This window comes from Cavia porcellus, unplaced genomic scaffold (genome assembly GCF_034190915.1).
Source record: "Cavia porcellus strain 051 isolate PalLab524CR breed Dunkin Hartley unplaced genomic scaffold, mCavPor4.1 scaffold_10, whole genome shotgun sequence".
NCBI classification, from domain to species: Eukaryota; Metazoa; Chordata; class Mammalia; order Rodentia; family Caviidae; genus Cavia; species Cavia porcellus.
Window position 1 is genome coordinate 56,118,337 of NW_026947493.1, and position 13,500 is coordinate 56,131,836.

Here is a 13,500-nt window from a genome sequence, read left to right on the forward strand (position 1 = left end):
AGTTTATTTTAGGAGGTAAACCAGAGCAAGCTGATGGCAAGTTAAAGTAAAAATTGAGAATACTCACTATTCCATGTAGGGTCAATAATCCATTCTCTTAATAAATAAAAGACATTTTAGTGACTCATGGCATAAATCTATTCTTTTCAGAACAAAGTAAATTTCTCCTGGGGATTCAATTTCTAGAGACTTTATAGCACTTACAAAGGCTTCTGCTGTATCTCTCTGCTAATTTAATTTTCTGCCTTTTCTCTGTTAATAGCTAAGATCAATTTGGAATACTTTTTCCGTATTACTGAAAATCAGTGAGCAGGAGTCTCTTTAGTGCTTCAAGACCATTAATGTACAAAGATTACTACTTCAAAGTGTAAAAGACAGTCAAAAGCAAGTTGACCTTCTCAAACTGGGAAGTAATGAAGGCTCTGAGATTCAAAAGAACCTTCCTGTTGTACCTGAAACTGTCTAATAAACACTATCTTTGCTGAACACAGGACCAGCACTTCCTTCTGTTAATCTGACACAAGCCCAGAAAATTGTATTCTGTGCCAGCTCCGTGCCAGCTTTCTACTCCTGGAAAGAACAGCATGATTCACACACATTCCAAATTGTATCTGCTTTGCATAAATGATATAGGCTTTGTAGAAAAGACTGGACTCCTTATCATATAAATTGCTGCCTTTCACAGACAATCTGTATTTTCAGACATAACAAGATCAAACTCTTAGGCTACTGGACTAGAGTTGAGATATGGGAAAATTTCTCTTCTTAAAGCGTTGTTTAAGGGGCAAATTAAACAATGGTTCTGAAAAAGGAAGCTACAAGAAGCCATTTCTTCAGTGCTGCAACAGCAGAGCTTGCTACCCCACGGATCCTTGGGGTTAACTCGAGCGTGAGTGACTCTTATTATCTTTTTTTTTTTCATACAGGGATCAAACTCATGACCTCATGCTTACCAGGCAGTCGCTTACACCACTGAGCTAAATCCCCAGCCCTAGCAGGTGACTCTTAAATGTGTACATGGTTCTTGTTCATTCATAAGTAATCTTGCGGTTGGAAAAACTGATAGGACTCATTTGTTCCAAATGCCTATCGTGTTAACACACTGTAGATACTAATCAGATGCCACCCCAAGGAAGAACCTGTTGAATAATGATAAGAACATAAAATACTACAGAGTCAATGAAGGGGGGCAACATAGAGCCTGATCTGAGGCAGTGACGAGATGGCCTCAAGGAGAGGCCTAGGAGAAAGCATGTGGCCAGAAGGGGCATCTAATACATGCCTGTCACATGCTAGTCACTGATCTGCAGTGAGGACACATGGTGACCAAAACAAGTGACAGTTCCACTTTCTTATTCATGAAGAGTAACAAGAAAATTTTAAAAAGGAAAAACAAAGTGATAGAACGTTTGGGAGTTTTCTGAGACACGGGTCTAACAATCCTCTACACTTCAAACTCCTAACATTTGTAAATATTAGAATATTTATCAGTTCATATGAAGGAATTACAAAACAAAGCAGTGCAATGCAAAATGAGACAACATAATTGGCACCCTTCACTCACAAGGCTAAAACTAACAGTGCCTCAGTTATCAAGAGAGCCGCACATGTCCTGACAGTTGTTTGCCTCTCTTCTGCTCTCTGCAGCCCTCACCTGCTGTCAGGAGCAAACTCATTCCCAGGTAAGGTAAATAGGAGACGGTTCCTTAGCAGGGCCTAACCCAACACACCAAGGAACAACAAGGACATTCTTCCTGGTGGGGAGGGAGCTTTCCAACGGATGGTGTAGGGGCACTAATCTGAGGTATGTGAAAAAGGTGGCTGCCTGGGATGAAGAGATGGGACTAAGAGAAAGTGAACACAGGAGCAGGGAGAAAGTGATAAGATTGTCATGATGATGGCCTAGATCTAGGGTAGTCTCTTCTTGGGTGTATGTGAGCTGGCTGGAGTGCTGATCACTGTCTCTCCCAAAACTGCACCATCATCTTGAGAGCAGACACTTCAAGAATAAAATTTCCTCTCAGTTTGGTCTGTGAGAGGCTGAGAAGGCACGGAGAAGAGAGGTCCTTGGACGCCCGTCTGGTGGTCATGAAACTCCAGGGCATGTGGAGGGGGCACGCGTCATTCATCTCCTCTCCCTGGCTGAAGAAGAAGCCCCTGACATGCGAGGCCACCAGAGTTACTTTCCACTACCTGCACAAGTGAATGAGGAGCACATGAAGAACCAAGGTACCTCCTGCAGCTGGGTGACATCAGAAGTACTGGAAGCAGTGGTGATTCCTAAGGTTGAGTTCATCATGGTCCTGTTTCAGTAATTTGGAAGTGATGGCTGTGTGTCAGCCTCACTGCACTGAGGCCCAGGGTGGACCCAGGGAGTGAAGAGGCCCTCTAATGGGACCAAACACAAAGCCAAAGACAATGACTTCTTAATCAGCTCCCTGGAGGCGTACATAATTAATTAATTTAGAAAGAGAGCAAATAGGTAGTGTTAAATACTATCAAGCAAACTGTATCAAGGCATGTTAAAAAGACTTTGGAGGACTTAACTAAAGCTGAGAAGGAAACAACAAAGAGCCTTTACCAAAAAGGCTGGGTCGCCAACAGCTCTCTGTGTCTCCTCAAACAGAGGTTCCCTGGGGCGCATCAGGTTAGTCAGCTTGGCTTCAAGCAGAGACCTCAGCCTCAGGCCTCCCAAAAGCAGTTTTTAGAATTTCCTGAGTTTTTCCCAGTACATATCCATTCGCTAAGCGAACAATGTTCCTGAAGCATTGTGGGAGCAAGTGTAAAACATCAACATGTCACCAGGTCATCCTGGCGTCCAAGGGCAATGAGGCAAAGGGAAACTAACATGTCTTGCAAGGGAGCAGCTACTATAATGAGTGGTGTTCATATTCATTCCTTTCAACAATTCCACTGTTGCTTACAGCCGAGGGCAAAGGGCTGAGATCCCTAGGATCAGGGCCTTAAACACTTCTCGCAAGAGAAGGGACTAGGGAATGAGAAACTTGTGACCCTCGCAGCTGCAGGCCTGTGGGAATACCTCGCTATTCTGCAGAGAGGGCCCAAAGATCTGGATTCTGAGCTTTTGAGGTGTCCACCATGGCTGTCAAGTTTTAAAGGAAGTGCGTGTCTCCTCATGGCGAGTTAGTCATCTGAAATCTTTTTACTGAACATCATGGGCTTTTAAAACTGGAAGAAATCTTATTCTGCATAAAGTATAATCCTCCTTTGTCCACCCCTTTTGTTCTTTTTCATTTCCTCCTTTTAAGACAATATCACCACTACTTTTAAGTGGAAGAGATGCACAACAATTTATGGAAGTCAAGAAGTAAATGCTTGCTAATCTCATATATTATCACGTACTGATCTTTTAAAAAGAGCATAAAAACAAACAACAACCTAAACAAAAACCTTAGTCTCAGAAAAGCTCAAGAACTTGCCTCACCTAGGTTACACAGCAGCTAGGAGCAAAAGGAAACCAGGTCACCTAATTCTCCAATTCCTTCCACAATGATAGGATTGCGTAACTAATAGGAAACTGGACATCTGGAATTTCACACAGTGATGTTCTAGCCATTAGATACACTTTTCAACCAGTAAAAAAGAAAAAAAATCAGTCAAGGTTGCATGGAAAACACACACATTAATCAACAAAAGGTGAGCACTTTAGGACTACACATGATTTACGTGGCTTAGCTATCTAGAAAGTTGTTAGAGATGTTTAAAAAACAAGTATGCAAAAGTATCCCAATGCAAAGACGTGAGTATTGACCATCTACTGGGCAGCAAAGCCCATCCTGGAGCTACCTGCACCATGAGACAGATTTTTGGGGACAAATAACTGGGCCAGCACATCCTTGATAAGCAAGCTGGCAGATTCAGCATCAACAAGGGTTCACAGATAATACCCTGCCGCTATGCACTCCGTGGTTCCCCAGCCATGGTATCAGACAGGTGCAGACTGGTGTCACCCTGCTTTTAGGCCTGTCGGCAAAGGGTCGCAGGCACCAAAGGAACAAAATTACCCTGTGCTGAAATTTCCCTTTTACATGTGGACGTACAGTGAATGCGTTCCCCAGTTTGATGAGGTTACCCTCTAGCATCAGCTCATTGATTACTGAGTCTTACAAAAGCTCTTCTTATTGCGCCTGCCTCACTGATGTACACTGCTGTAACTCCTGTCAGACATCATCTGAGCTTTATGAATAAATAAAGCTATGCTCTAGGGAAACATTGATTTAAGCAGAAAAATCAATACCCATCTAGCAGGTGATAGACCTGAGCTTTAGGGCTGCTTATTCTCAAAGTACAATGCAACACTAAGTATAAAACTATACTTTGTGCTTCCCAATAAAAGGTGAGAATATGAGGGACAGGCAGGCAAGTAATTATTTTCCACAATTAAAATTCTTCTTTTCCCTTTCGAAGTAGTTGGCTGATATTCCAAAAAAGAGAAAGAAGAGAAAGACCAAAGAAGGGATGGATGGAACCGTGGTGGCAAAATTTTGACCATTTGTGATTATAATCATGAATATCACTGTGTAATTCTCCCCATGTGTGTGAAAATTTTTATCACAGAAATTTTATTTTATTTAATTTATTTATTTTTTTGGTCTTTTTTGTTTTTATCGGTACCAGGGATCGAACTCATGACTGCCTGCTTGCAAGGCAGGCGCTTATGCCACTGAGCTAAATCCCCAGCCCCATATCACAGAAATTTTAAATGTATGCTTGCTAGTGTGTGTGTGTGCTTGTGTGTGGCGCTCTGTGGAAACCAAGTTACCACAATGAAATACTTTTTCTTCTCTGAGAATTTTGTATCTTTCAGCTATCTACACTAAGCACATGGCTATTATATTTCAGAGTACAATAAATGTAGAGGAGGATAGCAGAAAAAGGAAGAAAGAAAAAAAAAAACAACTAGATTAATTAGACTGATTGCAAAATATTCTGTTGACTACTGGCCCAGAGTTAGTTAAGATACTTGTTGTAACATTTCCAGCTAACTCTTACTGCTTGTGGATATTTTGAAGCATAAGCAGGTTACTATTAAAATGGACTCATTTCAAAAAATAAATTTGATAGTTTAGGCTGAAATTAACCTCCTCTTTGTGAGCCAAACATCACACACAAGACAAAAGCTGGCTAAAGCCATCACTTCCTCGCTCTGCAATCACCTTACAACCTAAGCCGGTTTTTACAGTGCAGCCAGTTGTTAAAAGTTCTGACATGCCCTGCGGTAACCTCTGATTACAAAGCCACTCCAGAAAAGCCTAGGCTGCTGCTTAGGATTGTTTTGAGTTAAAAATGAATCCCATCATTTTCCCCTAATTCCTCAAAGATGTGGTTCATCGGTAATTGCTTTAACTGTGACCTTTCACAAAACCCACTTACTTGTTGATTTAGATTAGGAGTTCATGTCTCACTAGACAGTTACGATTCTGTGTTTTCACTGCTTGTCTTTTTAATAACTGGAAAAAACAACTCTGCAAATCAGAAAGTCATCTAAAACAAAGGCAAAAAGAAGACTGACAATGGGTTGCTGAAGATTAAATTTCGAATCTCAAAATAAAACACACCCAAAGATTTAACTACAATGATCACCAAAGCTAGTAAAGAAACTGGCTGAGTCTACTTCCCAGGGGGAAATGATACACATTTTCACAAAAGGTGTGGTCATGGTTAATAAAGAGGGAAAGGGGCTTCGAGGCCCTTCTCAGCACATGGACACGAAAAGCATAACAGAAAGCAAAGCATTATTGTTGTGAAAAATGCTGATTGGTAATCAGCAAAAAGGCACAGCTTGAGAGCAATTATTTTTCATGAATACTTGCTTTTTCCTTATTACAGTGTCACAGATATAGTCATTTAAAGAAGTCAGAGTGTTCACTGTGTGTTATCATGCATTTATTACACCTCGGAGGTACAAAAATAAGGTCAGAAGCTTGCCTTCAAGTTTAGCATCTAGAAAGGTCAAATGTGAGTACAAACACAACTGAGGAACTGTGGGAGCCACCCCTGGAGGAATCATGGGGGCTTCTCAGAAGAGATGGATTTGAGATGGGTCTTTGAGAATGCACGAGAATTGATCAAGAAAGAAGGGGCAGGAAAGAGAATTTTCAGAGGGAGCAAAGCATGCACAAAGAAAGACGCGTATGCCTGGAAAGGGCATGTTTCAGAGCACCCCAAGAAATCTGTCTTAATGAAGTGGATTGGAAACGCAGGGAAGGCAGGCAATGTGCTGGAGGGTACCGATGGCTGGATCACAAGAATCTACAAGAGGGTGTCTGGGTCTATCCTCGAGGTTACGAGAGCCCACTGAAGCCACTGAGCAGGAAATCATGGTGTCAGTTTGGAAAGGGTTCAGAGAGTGGGGTGGTTTATTGGCAAGAGCTGCGACAGGCAGCTCCAGGCACTGATCTGCGCAGAGGCGATGAGGGCCAGGTCTAAAGCAGTGAAAGGCAGAAGACAGGAGGGTCCAATAGGCCTTACAGGGAACATCTGTGACAGCCGAAGTGAACATCTGACCTCACCTAAAGCTAGTCCCCGTTTCAAACTTTCCTGTACTACATTAAATCAGGAATCTGGTACAGATTGAATGAGGAGGAGGTAATGTCAGGACAGAGATTTGTGGCTTGAGTCACTGCGCCAACGGGGATGCCATTAGCTGAGGTATTGATTCCAGAAAAAGCAATCAGTTGCAAGCAGAGAAGTGAGGGACCTGGGGGAAAGACAGTTTTATTGTATACATATTTGTTTTGAGAGCTACTTGGGACATACAAATAAAGATGACCGTACCACTGGGGATGGGAGTGTAATAAGGCAGGGAGAAAACGGAAAAGCAGATTAAGTCAATTTTTAACATACAAAAAAGAAACATACAATGATTTTCTGAAATTAAAGAGTACTGTGAGCTCACTACAGGTGCATCTGGAACCTAGTCTGAAACATATAGATTCTCGAGTTAAATCTTAATTACCCTGACTGGAAAATACTCTGCACTTCAGGTTACCACTAAAATGTGCAAGGCAAACACTTAAGTGGAAACAGCAATGTATTAGAGAAAACAGTGTTTAAGCCCTGAATCAAGGTTCTTATCAAATATTGAGAGATCAGACAAAGGCACTTCTGGAGTACAGATAATCAAAACTTTTAATGCACTAATTCTTTAGTCAAAGTTAGCTAACAAAAGGCAGGCTGTTTTCCAGCATCTGTATTTAGAAAGACCCAGGCTTCCAAGGGGACCACAATGACCCTAAAATTGCTCCCTGCCCTCCTAGGGAAAAAGGGTTACTCTAGCAAGAGAGCCAATTTCTCAACAAGTGGAAGGATGAAGACAGTGGCCTATTTAACAATGTTCCTTCTGTGAAGAGACTGGGAAAATTCAGAGCAGATGGACCTCTTCCTCTCCGGGCCATAGGAGAACTGGATAATGACATGTAATGGGAAGAGGTCAGGCCAGGTCACTGCGCTGAAGAGTCCTAAATCTTCTAAGTGCAGTGGACATGGCACTTCAAAGTCCAGATTCATTATAAAAATTGATAACCTTCTACTAAACTAATTACTCAAATCAAATATAGAATGTCTTTGTGTTAACTTCTTATTCATTTAGGTTGGATGATTTTTGCTGGATTTGATTCTGTTAAGATGGCTCAAGGTCACTAGGAAAAAATGTTGGTGCAATTTTGCTATTAGCTCTAATATGATAACAGTAAATACAACATGGTGTTTTTGAGATTTGATGGTGGTGGTGTGCACTGTGTTAATTCTCTGTGAAGCCTTTGAAGCAATCCAGTTGTTATTCATGTCTCAAAGATGAGGACAGGGATTGGAGAGGTGAGGTATTTGCCCAACTTCAATTACATAGCAGAACCAGGGTTGTGCCCGTTACTGACCAAAATGAAACGCTCTTGTTGCAGGAAGCAACCTGTTAGTGTCTTGGTCTGTATTTCAGAAGACTCATGGCTTATACTCAAAATCCAACCAGCTCATTCTTTGAGTTTTTCTACATGAAGGCTGTGTGTCTGCAAGCCCACAGCTTAGGGTCTCCAAATGAACAATCCACAAAGCTAAGCTAGAAGTCAGCTTGAACAAGCAATCACATAGATAAATAAATACCTTGAAATCACTCTTCCTCAGCTCTTAAGTTCTCCCCAATTGCTGAATAACAAAAGATCATCGTAGTTCTAGAAAAGAAACACAAGAGAAAAAAATTTCAAAACTTTCCTGCAAACACTAAGGGTAAAATGATTATCTGTTAATTTACTTATTTAAGTTTGGGACAATAAAGACAGCAATAGACAAAGAACCTTTAGTAGTTTAACACTATATTGAAAAAGACTGTTAAAAGGCAAAACTTAAAACTTGCTGTTAAAATATTCACAGATCTGTATAGTAGCCTACATTTTATACATGTAAGAAAATAAAAATGACGGCATTAAGAAAATGTGATAATTATGCCCAGGCTTTATTTTTACCCAGTGCCTCCATCTTCACTTCCTTCTCACAGATTCTGATGATTATTTCATCACTGTAACCACAGACCTCAAGTGGTGACCTTTCGAGATGTGCAAGGAATGGAGTCAAACACAAGTGGCTGCATACCTCAGAAGCTAAGGTCTTGTCAGACAAAAGAAGCCACACTGAAATCGCCAAGAACTGTGTGGCAATTGTTAGAACACATCTAGGTGCAGTATCTAATGCATTTGCTTGGAAATATATGATTATTTTTAACACAGTTCCCTATGCTTAAAAATGAAGTTAAATCACTTATAAAGATCAATTCCTACAAGAAGAGGTGTGATTCAAGTTTAAGAAATATAATCTCGATGCTAAAATACTGCTTTTCTAAAACTGTGGCTCTAAGTAGAGGAGATGCCAGGCAGCAAAAGTGAGGAGGATCAGCCCGTTGTGGGAGATCTGGTGTTAAGTGCCAAGGGACAGAAAGACAAGAGGTGGCAGTGAGAGAAAGAGAGCATGGGTTAGACACTGCTGCTCCAAACATGGTCTCTGGCCCAGCAGTTTCAGAGACACCAGAGTACTTGTTAGAAATGTAGGTCTCAGACTAGACCCGAGACCTGCGAGAATCTGCAATTTAACAAGCTCGCCAGGTGAATCTAGCACACAACAAAGTTAGCTGCACGGGGTGGGAGTGGGTGGAGTGGGGCAGAGAGCTGCATGAAAACCCTGCTGCTTCTAAATCGAGGATATTTCATCTCAACTTGCACAAAAGCCACAGGTGCCCTGTCAGGAGGTGCTAGCAGGCAGGTTTCTAAGGTTAGGATCTTTCCCAAGGCTTTGCTTCCCACGAATCTGGCTCCACTTTGGTTTCTTCAGTTTCCCTCCAGCTGCCTCATGCCCTTGCTCTACAGGTTTCCTACCCTTGTAATATAGTTGGCAGCCACCAAAGAACAGAGTCCCTTGCTTACTTCCCAGTCTGCACGCAAAGGACATCCCCTAACTTCCTGAGACCAAGCTCCAGACATCGTGGTCCATTCTCATTTGTGAGTGAGCAGGCAACCAAATACTTAAGAGTCCTCAATCCTGCCTGCAAAATTCCATCTGCCCACAGATCTATTACATGATGCTAATGCAAGGACACATGATATTGCCATTTGTGGCTCCTTACAAGTTTAACTTTCTGCTTTAATGCATACTTACTCAGTTTTATATCTTTCATGTGAGTATACTGCCTTCACTCTTTATAGTTAATTTCATCTTAAAAATGGACACAATAGATGCACGAGACATTACAGAATGAAAGATGAGGTTGAACCTAATTAATGGAGGGTTTGTCTCCATAGCAGCTTTATTTCTAATAAACAGAGTGTGACATTTCATTAACCCAGACACAACCTCCTGTACAAAGACTTGCATTTGATATAATTTAAAAATATCAAATTTAGAATCTCTAGCTCTTTTTTTTTTTAAAGACAAATGGCTTCAGATGCTGTCCTGTATACGGGTTTTATTATGATTACTAATAATGATCAGCTATGAATCCTTACAGTTTGCAGACTTTGTGTTACACAACCTATATCTATCTTATGCAAGGCTCACAAGAATTCCATGGGATCCATACTATTGTTATACTGGTTCCACAGATACACTGAGGCATAGAAAGTGAATTAACAAAAGCCAGTAAATAGTGAAGTCAAGTTTCAAACCCAAGGGTGCCCGATTCCAGTGTTTCTTCACACATATGAACCATTTTGTAAAACACACACTCTGAAGCCTAAGATATACCATACACAATTTCCTCTACATCTTCATGTCACTGAGCATACCTATAGTCACTGCTAAGTATTACAGGTGGCTATCTGAATCAAAAAATGTAAAGGTGGGTCTATATTCTCATTATTCATACATATTTATTAGGACACATTCGATTCAGAAACTCTCAGATAAAACATTTTCTAGACCTGTGATAATTCTTGTAGCTCTTATTGAGTTAGCACAGTGATGCCGTCTGATATCACCCTGCTAACCAGTAATATACTAACCAGTAACAATGCAGTCCTCACCATGGGGATCCGAACACAATCTCTGGCAGGTTGATGGCCTGGTTGCCAGCAGCAGAACCTGTTCTGTTGTCAGGGAGAAATGCTGGTAGAGGTCACTTGTCTGATCTGTTCCTCAAGGAAGACAGTTATCTCCCTGGGTCAGTTCAGCACATGCAAGTGTATATGAGAGACAATCAAATCCAAACCTTCCTACATGAGTAATTTACTGTGAGGTTTTGCATATACCAGTTTCCTCCTCTGAATTATCTAACAGCCGATGGTGCAGAGATAACCATGTCCACACCTCCCACCTTGCTTCCCAGAGGTAGTGCAAGGGTGATTGGTGGGCTCAAGATCTTTGAGCATTAGGGCCGGGGATATAGCTAAGCAGCACCAGTGCTTACCTGGCAAGTGCAAGGTCTTAAGTTTGATTTCTAGTACCAGAAATCCAAAACACTTTGAGCAGGAAGCTAGGAGGGTAGTCTAATGAACTTGTGTTCATAAAGCCACGCCAAGGCATCTGTATACGGGTAGGGTTACCCATGTGGGACCACTAAATATTTCTTTCAAAGTGAGGGAGGTCAAAATCAATCAGATAACTACAAAAGCAGCCTCACACCCTGAATTTCCCTTTCCTCAATCCTATCTGGAAAACAAAAACAAACCTCTTGTTATGTAAAAATTACATGGTAATCTTTTCAGCGTCCATGATTTTCACAAAGAACAAAAACTATGAAAATTGATATCTGAAGGACCATGCTAAATATATATACCCACTTTTATTTTAATGTGTTCTATATCTGGGCGAACACTTATCACTGAATATTTATTATTGCCTCAATATTTATTACTATCTCTATACATATTCTCTGTCTTAGGTTGTCAAGTCTGATAAGCCAGGGACCAAATCTATTTAGTTCTTTTTGTAAAGCATGTGACAGTGTTCTGCATAATTAGGCACTTAAAGGGCTTTTGATGAAGATGATTATGAAGAATGAAAACAGTTAATGCCATGGTAGGCATGTTTTGTGAAATGCTCCTGTCTTATCTGAAATGTCAGATGATCGGCTTTCGCAGAACCATAGCATTAATAGAAGCACAGGCACAGAGATCACGCAGAGCTTACTGTGGTCTGTGGGCAGCATCATGAGGGAGCTGATGAGAAAGGCAAACCCAGGCCCCAGCCCAGGCCTCCTGGGTCAGAATCTGCAGTTCTGTAAGAGGCTTAGGTAATTTCCATGCACATTACCATCTGTTACAAACAGAATACATTCACAGGATGCCGGACACAGAAATCTACAAAACATTTTACAGGAGATGTCTTGCTCACCATATATGGCCAGAGGTGAGGACCACACTGATGGTGTATGGAATTGGACACCAGGTTTTGGGGCTGAGAGGTGGATGACCTCGGTTTTGCCTGTCTCAGGTATATCACTGCAGCCCAGGTTGCTGCCGCTTCTGACTTCCAGTTTCTTATTTCATTAAATGCTTATTCAGGCTCTGCCATGGGATCCTGGAGCTCACCCAAATGAATGTAACTGAAATGCTCAAGGACATATATTTCCAGAAAAATGAATAGAACCACTTAAAAACTTCTCTGAATTGCTATTGATATGTTGGTTTTCAAATGCATCTTTTAAGCCAGTTCCTTCATAGCTTGAAAGTCTGGCCACTACTTACTTCCTATGACAACACAGGAGACATTAATTTCTAACTAGGAGCATTTCATTATGGTTATTTTGCCTGAGACTTCTGTCATGAAAAGCAGTTAGTAAAGAATATTCAATAATTCTATCACTGTTGTACCTCTAATGTTTTCCAAAGCTGAAAGGGGTTGACATACACTTTAATTAGTCTGTTTGGCAGACATCTGTCTTCACTCATATTTGAATACCAACTGGCGTCTGCCCAGCATATGGTGAATTTTCTAGAAGAAATATTAATTTCTCCATGTATGGAGAGATCCGCTGCACTCATATCCATAACTAATGTTATTTTCTTGCATTTTAGAAATCAAGATGAAACTTGTTGGCTATAAAAGAAAAGCACTGTATTGAAGAAGGTGTGGCTTTGAAACACAAAAGAGTAAATCAATAAATCAAGATTTGAAATAAAAATTTAGAAATAATATGAAAATTCTACTGACAGCAAAACATTTTACTTGTCGGGAACAAGGTCAGACTACTCCTAAATTTTTGAATAAATCTTGAGTGATACTATCACAATAAAGAGAGGTAGAGGAGACAGCCTGACTTACTTAAATGTGTTCTCTTCTTCCCAGAGGTGACATCTTCCTAGAATAACATCACCTCATCCTTTTGGGGGGGCGGAAATACAAAGAAAAGACACACCTGAATCCATGCCCCAAGGAACCTCTCGTGAATTGGTTGAAGTATTAGCTTTCAGAAACCTTCATGACATTGTTTAGTTGGAGAGTATTGTTAGGTCAGTATTTAAGCCCTTAGAAGAATGTCTCATATGTGCAAGTGATACATCAAACCTACCAGCTCTGAGCTCATCTTCCCAAATTCGCCAAAGGCATCTCTAACTATTGTCCCTAAATGAGCATGTGCTCCCTACATGCCACAGACCTCGCCACTCTCTGCTGTCATCCAGATATGACAGCCAAGTACCAGTTACCTTTTACTACGCACTATTAGGCACTGGTGTCTTCCTTAGAATTAAAAGGAGGTGTATTTCTTTTTTTTTTTTTTTAATGTTTTAAAAAATTTATTTAAGGAGAAAAAGAGGAAAAAAAGTAGAAAAAGGGTACAAGTTATACAGAATTTCAGAAAAAAATAAACAGTAGGAAATCACTAGTTACTGGATTACATATTGTCATCTTAGAAATATTTGTTCAAGTTACAAAATTAAAGCATATAAAGTGGACATTCAAACAGTGAGACTGCAAACAGTTCTGTGGAGGTGTATTTTACCCACCTATCCCAACCTCTGATCTCCGAGAGCAGTGACAGTGAATCTTTTAGAAATTTCA

The 13,500-nt window shown here is 40.7% G+C and overlaps 1 protein-coding gene across 6 annotated transcripts in view; it reads right to left on the minus strand.

Annotated features, from left to right (window-relative positions):
• Positions 1-13,500, minus strand: part of Pag1 (phosphoprotein membrane anchor with glycosphingolipid microdomains 1) — a 131,377-nt gene that overhangs the window by 82,863 nt on the left and 35,014 nt on the right. For 5 of the 6 annotated variants that reach the window (XM_013144009.3, XM_063257497.1, XM_013144006.3 and 2 more), the window contains one exon: positions 8,119-8,186. The exons of the other annotated variant lie outside the window; for it this stretch is intronic. The gene's annotated coding sequence lies outside the window, so the exon portion shown is untranslated. The remainder of the gene's footprint in view (positions 1-8,118; positions 8,187-13,500) is intronic. 6 annotated transcript variants of the gene reach the window in all.